The sequence below is a fragment of the Mytilus edulis genome, chromosome 8 (genome assembly GCF_963676685.1).
Source record: "Mytilus edulis chromosome 8, xbMytEdul2.2, whole genome shotgun sequence".
Taxonomy (NCBI): domain Eukaryota; kingdom Metazoa; phylum Mollusca; class Bivalvia; order Mytilida; family Mytilidae; genus Mytilus; species Mytilus edulis.
Window position 1 is genome coordinate 1,052,041 of NC_092351.1, and position 14,557 is coordinate 1,066,597.

General features: G+C 32.9%; 1 pseudogene; it reads left to right on the forward strand.

Moving 5' to 3' along the window:
* The first annotated feature begins 7,180 nt into the window (after positions 1-7,180).
* LOC139486673 (uncharacterized) lies at positions 7,181-10,436 on the forward strand (annotated as a pseudogene).
* The last annotated feature ends 4,121 nt before the right edge of the window (positions 10,437-14,557 follow it).

Sequence of the window (14,557 nt, forward strand, 5' to 3'; positions counted from 1 at the left end):
TTAAAAACAAATTTTTTTTTTTTGTCTGAATGAAAGACGTCACCTGGTGCATTTGATAACTATTTACACCACTGGGTCGATGCCACTGCTGGTGAACGTTTCGTCCCCGAGGGTATCACTAGCCCAGTAGTCAACACTTCGATGTTGACAGGAATATCAATAAAGTGGTCATTTCTATAACGTTCCTGTTTACAAAACTTTAAAATTTTCGAAAAACTAAGTATTTTCTTATCTCAGACATAGATTACCTTAGCCGTATTTGGCACAACTTTTTGGAATATTAGATCCTCAATTCTCTTCAACTTCGTACTTGTTTGGCTTCATTAATATTTTGATACGAGCGTCACTGATGAGTCTTATGTAGACGAAACGCGCGTCTGGCGTACTAAATTATAATCATGATACCTTTGATAACTATAAACATGAATATTAAACCAAATACAAAATATGTAAGCACAACCAACTAAACATCATCGCAATTGGCTGTCATATCAAATAATTTGTCTTAAACCAGATCTCGTAAATAAGTATTTCAGAAATGTCCAGAAAACATATTGATTTTAAGTATTTTCTATTCTTTCGACATATATCAGATGAATTGAAAGCGAAGGGTATCTTCAATAATAATTATTCAAAATCATAATTGCATTGCAATCTTTCTACTTAAAGTTTCAATGATTCTACGATCTTGATATTCCCGTCACAGGAAGCAAAGTTTGTTGAATTATCATCAACACTGTAATTTTATCAATAAGCTATTAAACTGATATGAATCAATACCCATATATCTATAGAAGCTTATGAAATATTTGATTCAGTATCAGCTTATTTGCATTTTTCTAGAAATGTTATTGTATCCAGTTAAATTGATTATCCATGTGATTCCATAAGTTTGTATACAAAACTCTTTATTTTTATATCAGAGATCAGACATACAATGCCAGCTAGAGCATTAATTTACTATTGTATTATATATTAATAAGAAACCAGGTACTCTAAATAACTACAGCTTATTAAATGATAAACATCATTACTGTTTCAAACATTTTATTTTTAACATGTTTTATTCATTAAAGTCATAAGAAACCTCAAATAAAAAAAAATAATGCACATGTTTTTTTTTAACTCAATGGATAGTTTTCATTATAAAACTTATGTACATATACTTTTTTCTGAAGAAAATTCTTTAATTTATTCATATTTAGAAGAAGTTTACTTTATTTTAATTGCTTGCTTCCAGCAACCAATTCCCCCGACATATTTTCCGTATGCAAAGTGACCTTAGTGTGACCCATCTCGTAAAAATCCGGTGATCACAATACGCATGGATGTCCTTAAAATAAACTATTATCTGAATTTACATGTTAAACACGTGCTCTCTTTCCATGCTTTTTTGTTTATTTTTTGTCGATTGTTGACAAACAGGTGACCATCGTTAAACTTCGGCTTCAAAACACGATCTTTAATTACCTGCCATATTTTCACAACAACACTGACCGATTGAAAAAAAATTAACGATTATACGAAATTTACACCTAAAAAATGATAAATTAGTGCACAGAAGACTAAGTTTATGATGTTTGTATGCATTGGTTCAAGAATTGGAAGAACATAATTTTTCACCGGTCACTCGTTTCTTATGACTTTAAGATATGAAAATGATTGAGCATCAGACACACCATATATAACATAGATATTGCACAATCAATAAAGAATTCAATCGGATTAGAAATTATTTGCCACTTACATTAAAATAAGATAAAATCGAATAGTCGCAAATCAATTGTCTAGTCATATTAGAAGAGGAATACCGACATATATTTCAACACATCATTCGACTTAATTGATGACGAGCGTCACTGATGAGTCTTTCGTAGACGAAACGGGCGTCTGGCGTAAGTGTAATATTTTAGTCCTGGTATCTATGATGAGTCTAATTAGTTATGTAGGGTTTTGTGTTAATGTTTTTATTATCGTTGTCTTTCGTTTATTCTGTATTTTCGCCCCTTTTTTAACGAATTACCGCCACAAAACGTGAAATGATGATACACTGCACTTTTATCGTATCTTGTAGATTGTTATGGAACCATGCAATGAAAATACAAAAATATCAATTTTACTTGAAAAGCAAAAGTACAAGTGGAAAAAAAATCAAGAGATGACGAATAACAAATTGAATTCTCTGGATTATCTAGAATCAATCCTTATCATTTTATAGTATTAATATCACTAATCCTTTGTTGCCTGCTGAAAAGATTCAAATGGAACATCAAAGGGTTACTAGTATATAGACAGAGATAAATAACTTTAATTATACCTGTACTGAGGACAAATGGTTAAACAAGAAGGTATTCCACTAAACTGATATTCTCCATTTTAGCAAATGTAATGTTTTTGTACTGCCTAAAAGTGTTTTTGTGGTGTTAATATCTCAGAAACATATTGATTTAAAGTATTTTCTATTCCTTTGACATATTTTTCTTGTATAAATGTCATTAAGTATCAGATGAATTGAAAGGGAAGAGTATCTTCAATAATCGTGGGAAATATATACTGTAAACCAACTTATTTTCGCGGATACTTAATTTCGCGTTTGGTCCTATCTAGGCCACTTCGCGGCTATTTAATTTTGCGATTTTCTAATTTACTTGAGGTGTTTAAATAAGAAAAGATCCAAGTGATACATATTTGCGACGTTTAAATTCGCGTTATTTTTCTACTCGCGAAAGCCGCGAAAAAAAATCGCACGCGAAAATAAGTTGGTTTACAGTATGCGGCATTTAAATCTTAAAATTGCTATTAAAAAAAACGATGATGATACAGAGCAGGCAATCCATGTTGCCCTCAACAAATCTGATAAACATAGGATGTTTTACTTTGCACCATTGGATTTGTGTGTTGTCAGAAACACATGCCGAATTCTACAACGTAAAGAAACACAGTTATGTTTCACTATTTTCTTTGTTTAAATAGATAAATCATTTGATTGTTATAAAGGCAAATTATTTTCCAATTAATTTTATCTATATTTGAGGGGAAAATGTCAACATAGTCGGTTGCAGACAACATTTTACGACAACAGAGATGATTTCAGCTGAAAAGTTGCGAACTTTCATTTTTATGAAGCAAAATTTCAGCCGAGCCATAATATTGAGCAAATATGGAACGAATTCCAAAGTGTGATCATGATGACCTTTGTTATTTTTTCAACTGAATTGTTTCATATTATTGCATGTCACTGGCTTTTATAGGCGACTATACTGTTTGAGTTGTTTTCGTTGTTAAAAGCCATACAGTTGCCTATAAATGGTTTATAAAGACAGCCGTTCACCAGTTAAAGATCGACATAGAGACAAAAATCCGGGCTAAAAACCACAATCGAGGGAAACACATCAACCACAAGTGGAAAACAACAAAACGAAAAAAAAAACACTGAGTTTTTTTTTTATGGTTGTTGGTTATAAGAAAACTATGTTATGACGGATTCCAGAAATGGAGCGAAAGATACCAGAGGGACATTCAAACTCACTCACTGAAGTCGAAAATAAACTGACATCGCTATGGCTACATAAGAGCGAACAAAAGTGCTCAAAACACAACATATCAAACAAAAGACTGTGCAACATGTGTACAAATCCCATAAAAAACTTTGTAATCTATTGGTTACTAAAGAATTAGAAACATCATATCATTAGCACAATCTTTGTTATCTTAACGAATTATAAACTGCTAATAATTAATACTTCATCCCATAGCATTCTTTTTACAATAAACAGAAGAGCTAAACTATAATGTCTTGTTCATTTTTATTTGTTTAACCAACTTTTGTACATGCTGTAGGACTTTCTAACATAACCTCAAAATCAAATTTGAAAAAAAAAGGAAAAATTTGGTAATCACACATTTTCTAAAATATATTTCTGTTAAAGAAACATTTTGCTCCCTATGAAAATTGTTAAAAGCCTTATCAATGCTGTATCTTTTAATGTTTTAGTCTTTATTTCCTATAATATGAAACAAAAACATTATGTCTAACAAACATATTCAATCAAAAATAGATTTACGTTCGTCAAATGCAAACATCATTACATTTTGATGAACCATCTCTGATTTAATGAAGGAATTACAGTCTAAGACTTTTAATTGAGATGGATTCGATTTACACTGATGTTTATACAGCTGATATGCATCAATCAATACTTCATTTAAATGATTGCACTGCAAATTGATTTGGATACTAATTTCGCTTAATGCTTGAAAATTTCCAATGAAAACAAAAGTCAGAGCTGTTTGCTTTTAAGTTAGTGTAAAAAACTCTTTTTCAAGTAAAATATTGCGGTAGTATACTGATGTTCATGTATATCTCTCAATATCAGGACAAATATACGAGGAAAAACATAACTTAGACTGAGGACGTCTACATGGTTGGCATATTTTACGGACAAACTATCTGAAAGGAAATACCAGACAATAACTCAAAAGTACGTTCGATAAGTTATAGATAATGCATATTTTAAGGTTTTTCTTGTCGTAGAACACCCCGAGGTGTGTTCTACGACAAGAAAAACCTTAAGGTAGATTCATGGTATACCGCCGTCTTGGATTGTACAATCACAGTACAAAATCGGTCTAGTTATTTGCCCAAATCATCAAATTTGGAAACAGATTTGCAATTTAATGGTTAGACTGTTTATTTATTTAAAGAAAACTTGCTTTTTATTGTATTATTCAAAATATTTTAACAAATATCAACCTTTTTGGTTTTTAAAATCATTTTTTTCAAATGAGCCATTTAAGGGGAGATAACTCTTTTAGCACAAAATTTATACTGGGCTAATAGGGAAATTTTTTATTTTTACTTGTGGCAAGAAAACAAGTTCGGTGACACCATGTTTTCTTTTTATTTTCTTAAAGCATTTTATAAAACCTACCTTCTCACAATTTATTTCAAAATTCTATCTCATAGAATTTTTTTTATGCACTGTTATGTGTTTTTTCATGAACAAACTAACCAAATTTAGGCAATTTTCAACGAATCATAGCTTGAAAAATAGCACGGTGACCTTTACTTTTTATTATATTTTTGAAAAAAAGCATAGGAAAATCTTCATTTTGTCAAATTATAAAAAAATTCTGTCTCAAAAAACATTTACTTATGATCTACCTTAAAATATGCATTATCTGACTTATATACCGTCAAAAATATTAATTTTATAAAGACTTGTAAAATTTAGTATCCTATTTTACCGACAACACTAAGGTGGGATATTCCTTTCTAATGCGTTCAGGTTTTATTACGCCCTGCGGCTCATTTAGAATGTGAAATAAAACTCACTAAATAATTTAGATATAAACCTTTTAAAAATTATTATCCATACACAATAAAAATATTACTGTAACTGCATGAAGTAAGACACAAATGTATTGTTACCATCCGATAATGGTGTATGACAAATACAAGACACATTGTAAGTAATTTATTGTACTACTAAGCTAATGGAAAAGGGGGAAGCTATTGGAAAAGTTTTTTTTTTTTACAATTTTACTCGAATCGAATAAAAATTCAGAAAGATTGTCTTTTGAATAGCAATACATTTCATTAAAAGATAATCAGGATATCATTATATACCCTCCGCACTCGACCCTGTCGTGAGTTACGTTAATGTTATTTAATAGAATATAAGATTATAGTATTAGTAAAAGGTATACATATATTTTAAAAAGTTAAGAACTGACACGAAGACGAATATAAATACATGTAGGATACAGTATGATTTCTTATTCAGTGTGTATCGTTCTGAACATGCATGACATATTTGCCACTGGACGTTAAGCAAGCAACCAGAAATCAATCAACCTATTCAGTTTGACTCAAGAAGATTCTTACACACGAATATGTTAAATCTTATTTTATAAATAATTTTTAAATAGTTATTTTATGAAAGTCTACATTAAAATTCATCTGACATATACGATAATGTTTCTTTATTGTAGCGATGAATTAACAAAACTTCACGTTATTTGTTTCTAAAATTAAAATGCGGGACCACAATGCGTTTTTTTTTACACCTATCATCGATTTAACCTTGAAAAATAAATTTCCAAATCGGCAACAAAAAACTATAAAACGAATAAAGTTTCGAAGTATAAATCATAGATTGCATGTTTATCAAGGAAAATAATGACCTCACATAGATCATTATTTTATGCCTTGGAGCATATATCTTTGAAACATGGTATCGTCTGGGTTGATTCTGAAAAAGAATGACCTGTCGTTCTGAAAGAAAATAACTCCATATAGGTATATAAAGTATGGTAAAAGGAAGATAATCCCATTCAAACCATATCTTTTTTTTTTTTTTTTTTTTTTTTTTTATCAAAATACAAAATCACAATATACCAGTATATACTGTAGAAAAAAGAGAGATAAGGTATGACTGATAATAAGACAAATATCTACCAAATATCAAATAAAGTGGATGTCAGCAATTATAGGTAACCGCTCGGAAATAAACATCATTGGAACAATCTGCAATGTAACAAAACGTCTTACGGAAAATTTAATTAACATGCTCAGTAAGGACCTATACATGCTGAAAATATACGGAAGTATAATTAAAGATCAAGAACAACTTCGCTTCGTTGAAAAGGTCAATGAGGAAAGAGAGAAACGTACAAAAATACACTACATTCCGCATCATGCTTTGATAAACGACTCATCAACAACCCCAATACGCAACATTTACAATTGTAACTGTATAGATTCATCAGACAAAGCCAGCTTGAATGATTGTTTCATGTCAATACCACCACTTATTAATGACTTGACAGGAATTATCACAAGATTCCGATTGCAGTAACAACGGATATTGGGAAGACGTTTTTACCGAAAGAGTTATACGAAGAAGGCCGAGACGTAACAAGATTTCTTTGGTTGGGCGATCCAAGCGACCCTACTAGTCCACTAGTCACTTATCGTTTCCGAGTATTTCTATTTGGAACAACTTGTTTCCCATTCATGTTGAATGCCACAATCTTGAAATATCTGAAAAATAATTTGTCAGATACAGCTAGAGTAATGAAGAGAGACCTTTTATATGGTAGAGTCGGAGGACTGCATGGATAAAGATACAACTATTCAGATTTTGGGATTTCGTTGGAACACTGTATATTACACGATATGTTTCAAAGCAGCATTAACATTGAAAAGCGTAAATTTGTTACCAAGAGAGAAATTCTTCAACAATGGTCAAGGATATTTGACCCGTTAGGAGTATTGATTCCTATCACAGTACGAGCTAAGATTTTTATGCAGACTATATGGGAAAGGAAATTTGACTGGGATCAATCCTTACCAATGATATAAAGAGTAAATAGTACGATTTCTTGGAGGATTTACAAAAGGCAGTCACACTTGAAGTACGGACATTTTATTTCGCCAATGAATCATCTACAGATATCAACATCAAAGTAAGGAGATTACATGTATATACCGATGTTAGTCAAAGTGCACATGGATCAAGCGCATACATAGTGAACGGAGATCAATCAACGCGGGTTATGGCGAGAAAACAGAGTGGCCCCTTTAAATCAAGCATTAACTGGTGAGAGACTAGCTAATCATTAACAAGAGAATATAGGAGACATTGAAGTAACAGTTTGTTCCGATAGTCAAATGTTTTAGCATGGATTACGTCGATAAAACACCTAAAGAAATTTATTGCTAACCGAGTGACATCAAAGAACTTGTTAAAAATCAGCAATAGAAATATTGTTCGACGGACATGAGTCCAGCAGATTTACAAACTAGAGGAACTTCTGCAGATAAATTTATAAACAATGAATTATAGACACATGGACCAAAGTGGATTATCAACGAAACTTAATGGCCCATTTTGAATTGGAAACACAACGGCATTGCTAACAAATGTTGAATATGACATTGAGTCAAACTTATAATTACTTACATCACAGAACACTACGTTTAATTTTTACGATAAACCAAATAAACGATCGTCTACTGTTACAGTTTAAACTTTTCAAAGACGACAATGAAATATTCATGTGCTGAGGAAAGATACACAATGCTTCGTTGAGTGAAAGTACGATATTTCTGTACTTGTTACCCGCGAAACACAATTTTACAGATCTTGTGATTAGGGATGTGTATGTAAACCAACTACATCCAGGACTGATCAGTTCAGTAACATTTTTACGCCAAAGCTATTGAATACCAATGATTAGACAATGTGTAAGAACAGTATAGTTTACGGAAAAGTGTGATTTGTCGTAAAGTACAGAAAAGGCTGATCAAAAACGGACCCGCAACCACTATCAGAAGATAGAGTTCAAAATACATTTCCATTTACTGTGACAGGCGTAGATTTTGCAAAGTTTACATCTGTTTATTTACTTGCGCCTCTAGTAGAGCCGTACATTTAGAGATCGTTTCAATCTTGACTGAAGAGTATTTTATTTTATCATTCAGACAATTTGTAAGTCGCAAAAAGTTACCAAAATCAATGATTTCGGACAATGCATCAACATATATAGCCGTCAGTACTGATATTAAACGGCTAACAATTTCACAATCTTTACAAGACTTTTTTTAAAAATCAAGGAGCAAAATGGAAATTTATTCTAAAAAGAGCACCTTGTTACGGAAGATTCTGGGAACGAATGATCAGACTCACCACAAAATCTTCAAAGAAAGATTTAGGGAGTAAATTTATATGCATGTAAATATTACAGACAGTCATCACTGAGATCGAATTTATATTGAACGACAGACCAATCATGAACGTGTCATCAGATGTCAACGAACTTGAACCATTGACACCTTAAGCTTTTCATCTTCTTTGTGGCCGGAGAATAAGATGTGTACCGTATCCGTATACAAACATGAAAAATTTGATTGAATTTGAACCTATACAGACTTTAATTTTCCAATTGATATTACTTTCTACATACATGGACTTTAAAGTGATTTTCAATCATTGTGAATATTTGAAATTTGAAATTTGAGTGTAACACAGAGACACTTAATTGGTGTTAACGTAACGTATGTTAACGTCACATGATTAGTACGTCTTTGTATACATAACGTCTTCAGACAGAATGGTAACCAGTCAAACTTTGGGAGTACCTCTACTTTAGCGGACCCCATAAAAAGTACGGGAAACTATAGTAAATATTAGTATATAGGAATTGGTCCCGCCAAAAGTTAAAAACGAAAATAGGCCAGAAATAAAAAAAAGAAATTTAAAATCGAACTCCCAAGGTAAAGTTTTGTTTAAAAACCTGTTGTTCTCAACAGTTTTTTAAATGAAAATTACAAAATCTAGCAGAAATACGTCTTGGTAAGTGTACAAAATGTCTAAGCTTCCGTAACTCAGGTAGGTTTATCAAGTGATAAAAATCTCATTATATGTGACCTCTACGTCATGAATATTCTTGAATAAGTGACGTCATAGTCAACAGTAACGTAAAATCAGGTGTGGTTACAAACACTGTTACAATGTAAATACGGAAATTACGATCAAGTTAAAAGATTTGTTCATTATTTGTGAAAGTGTTGAGAAAATTATTTAATGTTGTTTCCTCTAGGATTAATTCTAGATTTATCTGGAGAGGTATGTACAAAGTGTAGCCATGTAATTTCGGTTTAAGAAAAGACAGTTCTTTTTCAAACGACATTTTTTATTGGAAGTGTAAACATGAACTCTCTTTTTGTAATCAAACAATCGTAGATTGGTACAATTATTGCCGTGAAGTTTGCATAGAAATTTTGGAAATAGACAGTGAAACAATTGGAGGAGAGAACGTTATTGTAGAAATTGACGAAAGTAAATTTGGAAAAAGAAAATACCATAAAGGGCGTCGAGTAGAAGGACAGTGGGTCTTTGGAAGTATAGAAAGAGACACAAAAAAAAAGTTTTTTTGCATCAGTTGAACATCGGACAAAAGAAACATTGTTGAAATTAATAAAAGACAACATAAAACCAGGAACCACAGTCATCAGCGACTGTTGGAAGGCAAATGATTGTTTAGGATCTGAGGGATTTGAACACTTTAAAAAAGTCAACCATTCTGTAAATTTTGTAGACACTGAAACAGGAGCGCATACAAATACGATTGAAAGTACTTGGCGAGCACTTAAAAAATCAGTTCCAAAATACTGCACAGTAAAATCTCTTTATGGCACTTATTTCAGTCAATATTGTGTACGAAAAAAATATATTATTGGCTCTGACGACCCTTTCATAGCATTTATTAACCTTATCAAAAAAGTGTATAATCCGGAAAAACAAAAACAAGCCTTGATTACGACTGAAACTATCATCGTCAGTGTACCACAACCTACATCTAAAAAACCAAGAGTACTAAACGAAATAACAAACACACTAATTTCTAGTCTGGATGATTTTCAAGCTTAAATGGGTAAGTGCATTATATTTACTTTTAATTGTTCAGTTTCACTAGTTAACATCAATTTTTAAAAATCATTTACATCGTCGTTTTTCGAAGCGGTAAACAAAAATGGCCGCTGTTTATATTTCAGCCTCACACAGGTCATTATTTTATGCCTTTGAGCATTTTTCATTGAAACATGGTATCGTCCGGGTTGATTCTGAAAAAAAATGACCTGTCGTTCTGACAGAAAATAACTCCATATAGGTATATAATAAACAGTAATGAAAGTCACCTACTTCTAGAAATTAAGGTCACATTAGTCTAGAGTGGTGGGCTCATATTCGCCGGGGACACAATTTCGCCGGTTTATGAATTTGGGGTGTAAAATTTAATAGTTTATTTCGACTTCGTTGTAAACAAAGGTGTCACATTCCCCTTTTAACTGTGACAAACTCGTACGAGTCAAAGTCATAAGTGCTATGCATATGGACCATTTAAAAGGCAATATCAACCTCTACCTCTTGCATAATGACCCACGTGGAGAATCTGATAGTTTGGCCAGCCGGCAATAGTTCTTTTTGACTTGGTGATATACCAGGGTACCCCCTTTACCCTTTGCTGACTAAGTGGTACGGGTCTAGGACATAAGAGTTATGAGCCATTTTAGAGGCAATGCCCACCTCTGCCTCTATTAATGGACCACGTGGAGAATCCTTTAGTTTGGCTAGCCGGCAATAAATTATTTTGACTGTAAACAGAAGTTCTACCTACCCATTTAACTTTTTACTGACAAACTCGTACGGGTCCAGGACATAAGTGCTATGAACCATTTAAATGCAATATCCACCTGTTTGGCAAATCGGCAATAGTCCCTCGTCGTTGTAAACCAGAATACCACACTCCCCTTTAAACCCTCTCCTGACAAACTCGTGCGGGTCTAGGATTTAAGTTTATATGCGATATTAATTCTACTTCTAGTATCATGGCCCACTTGGAGAATCTCTTAGTTTGGCCAGCCGGCAATAATTCATTTCGAATATTTTGATTTACCAGGATACCCCCTTACCCTTTTCTATATAACTCTGACGGGTCTAGGGAATAAGTGCTATTGACCATTTTAGAGGCAAAACCTTACTTTACCTCTGGTATAATGGCCGTTGTGGAGAATCTCTTAGTTTGGCCATCCGACTATGGTTCATTTCGACTTTGTTTTAAACCAGGATACCACATTCCCTTCAAATCCTTTGCTGACAAACTCTTACGGGTCTAGAGTACAGTTGTTATTGGCAATTTTTAAGGGAATATCCACCTCTACCTCTGCTATCATGGCAAACGTGGATAGTCTCTTTGTTTGGCTAGTCGGCAATAGTTTATTGACGTTAATTTATGAATAAAGTTTACTTGTTACATATTTTGTAAATAGAAAAATTTTGGATCCAGTATCAAACTGGTAACGAACTCATTCTAAATAGAAATAGATACGTTTACCCTGTGTGCTCGTTACAGTACTTTTAAGATGGGACTATAATTGGAGACAATGAACAGATTATAGAATACCCATATGGCAATTAACCCCTTTTTACTTCTTTTAGCTAACGTGTAATGTATAAGTGTTAATTATATAAATACTTTGAGAAGTCAAAATTATTTATTAATACTGTCCTATTTTGTTTGTCCAGTGAATTTTCCCGTTTTCAAGATTCATAATTAAGCACATTTCATGTCTTTCGTTCAATTCCTTTATTGATAGTTATCTTTAAGTTTCTATATTTTATTCATCCTTTTAGTTGTGTTGCTTTAGTTTACACTATTTTACTAATCACAGAATTTGGAATAGATCAGTTCTCGGTTCTGTATTTACAGAAGCATTAACTTGTCTTCCTTTTATTTTAAAAATACCAATAGTTTTTTTGTGATTAAGTAAACGTGGACCTCGAAGAAGACACCCTTTGATTTAGTATATATGTGTTAAGGGGCCATCTGAAGGACGCTTCCGGGTCCGGGAATTGCTCGCTACATTGAAGACCTGTTGGTGATCTTCTGCTGTTGTTTTTTTTCTTTGGTCGGGTTGTTGTCTCTTTGACATATTCCCCATTTCCATTCTCAATTTTATTTTACTGTTTGAATCAATTTCACAAATAAACAAGAAAAGTAATTTAATCATAATAATCGTTCATAATTTCTAACTACACTTCATCGAACGTTTATGAATATTATTGACGACTGGCCTCAATATAAACACCGGCTGCTATTGACGGCTAGCTTCACACTAGTTTCTTCATCGACTGATTCAACATATAACAGCAGATGTATATATTATAAAGAAGATGTGGTATTTGATTGCAGATGAGACAACTCTCCACAAGAGACCAAATGACACCGAAATTAACTACTATAGGTCACCGTACGGCTTTCAACAATGAACAAAGCACATACCGCATAGTCAGTTATAATAGGTCCCAAAATGACAAAGGTAAAACAATTCAAACGAGAAATTAATTTAATGACAATTAGATGCACGAAAAACAAATATATAACTCACCAACAAACGACAACCACTGAGTTAGAGGCTCCTGACTTTAGACAGCAACATACATACAGAATGTGGCGTGGTTAACATGTTAGCGTGATCCAACCATCCCCTAACCTGGGACAATGGTGCATCAGCACAACACAAGAACGAACTATAAAAACCAGTCACTTACAGCTAGTTCAAAGCCACTAACAACTAATATAAAAAAAGACATGCATCTTAGACTAAAATCAAAGACGTTTAAACAGTCAAAAATAAACATGACCTTGTGCGATGCCAAGATACAGGTAACGACAGATAGTATATCCCCGAATGTGCATAACAATAGTATTAATATATAAAAAAGAAGATGTGGTAAGATTGCCAATGAGACAACTATCTACAAAAGACCAAAATTACACAAATATTAACAATTATAGATCACAGTACGGCCTTCAACAATGAGCAAAGCCCATACCGCATAGTCAGCTATAAAAGGCCCCGATAAGACAATGTAAAACCATTTAAACGAGAAAACTAACGGCCTTATTTATGTAAAAAAATGAACGAAAAACAAATATGTAACACATAAACAAACGAAAACCACTGAATTACAGGCTCCTGACTTGGGACAGGCACATACATGAATAATGTGACGGGGTTAAACATGTTAGCGGGATTCCAACCCCCCCTAACCTGGGACAGTGGTATAACAGTACAGTTTATTTTTGATTTCTTGATTCTAAAATTAAAATTATTACCAATAAAACGATATTCCATAATCTAATTACAGTGGTAAATTTGTAACCTTTAAATTTAAAAAAAAGTGTATTCAAAGGATCGATAAGTTTACCAGGATCGTTTATTAGTTTACGGGCATGGTACACAAACATCTCCGTAAAATGAAGATGTGCTATCCGATTTAAAATAAGTTTTGTACAGGTAAAACTAAACTTCATAATCAAATCTTTATAGCTATGGAAGAGATAAGTAACTTAAAGGTTTATAGTAATTTGTGGTAACGAAATTCCTGACCAATACTATATAGATTACCTTTGTTAGAATCTAAAACATCACAACAAACACGGGCATCATACATGTTGTGTAAAAATTCAGAGACGAAAGATACCAGAGGAACAGTCAAACTCCTAAATCGAAAATAAACTGACAACGCCATAGCTTAAAATGAAAACACAACATAGAAAACTAAAGAATAAGAAACACGAACCCCACCAATAACTTTGGATGATCACAGGTGCTCCGGAAGGACAATACAGTCGTTAAATTTACTAAACCAAGTCATTGTCATTGTTATTAATGACATGCAATATGGAACCATGCGTTACCAACCTGTTAATAGAATTGAGAGAGGAAATGGGGAATATGTCAAAGCGACAACAACCCGACCATAGAGCAGACAACAGCCGAAGGCCACAAATGGGTCTTCAATGTAGCAATTAACTCCCACACCCGTAGGTGTCCTTAGTTTAAAAATCCCAACGGGGATGTGTAAATCATTTGTTGGCATGAAACTTATCGAAAGAAGGGTAACAACGATCTTTATTGTTAATAATGTTAGCGATGGTAGTATTTTTAGATTAGCGATTTTGAAGATTGAGACGTGTTGATACC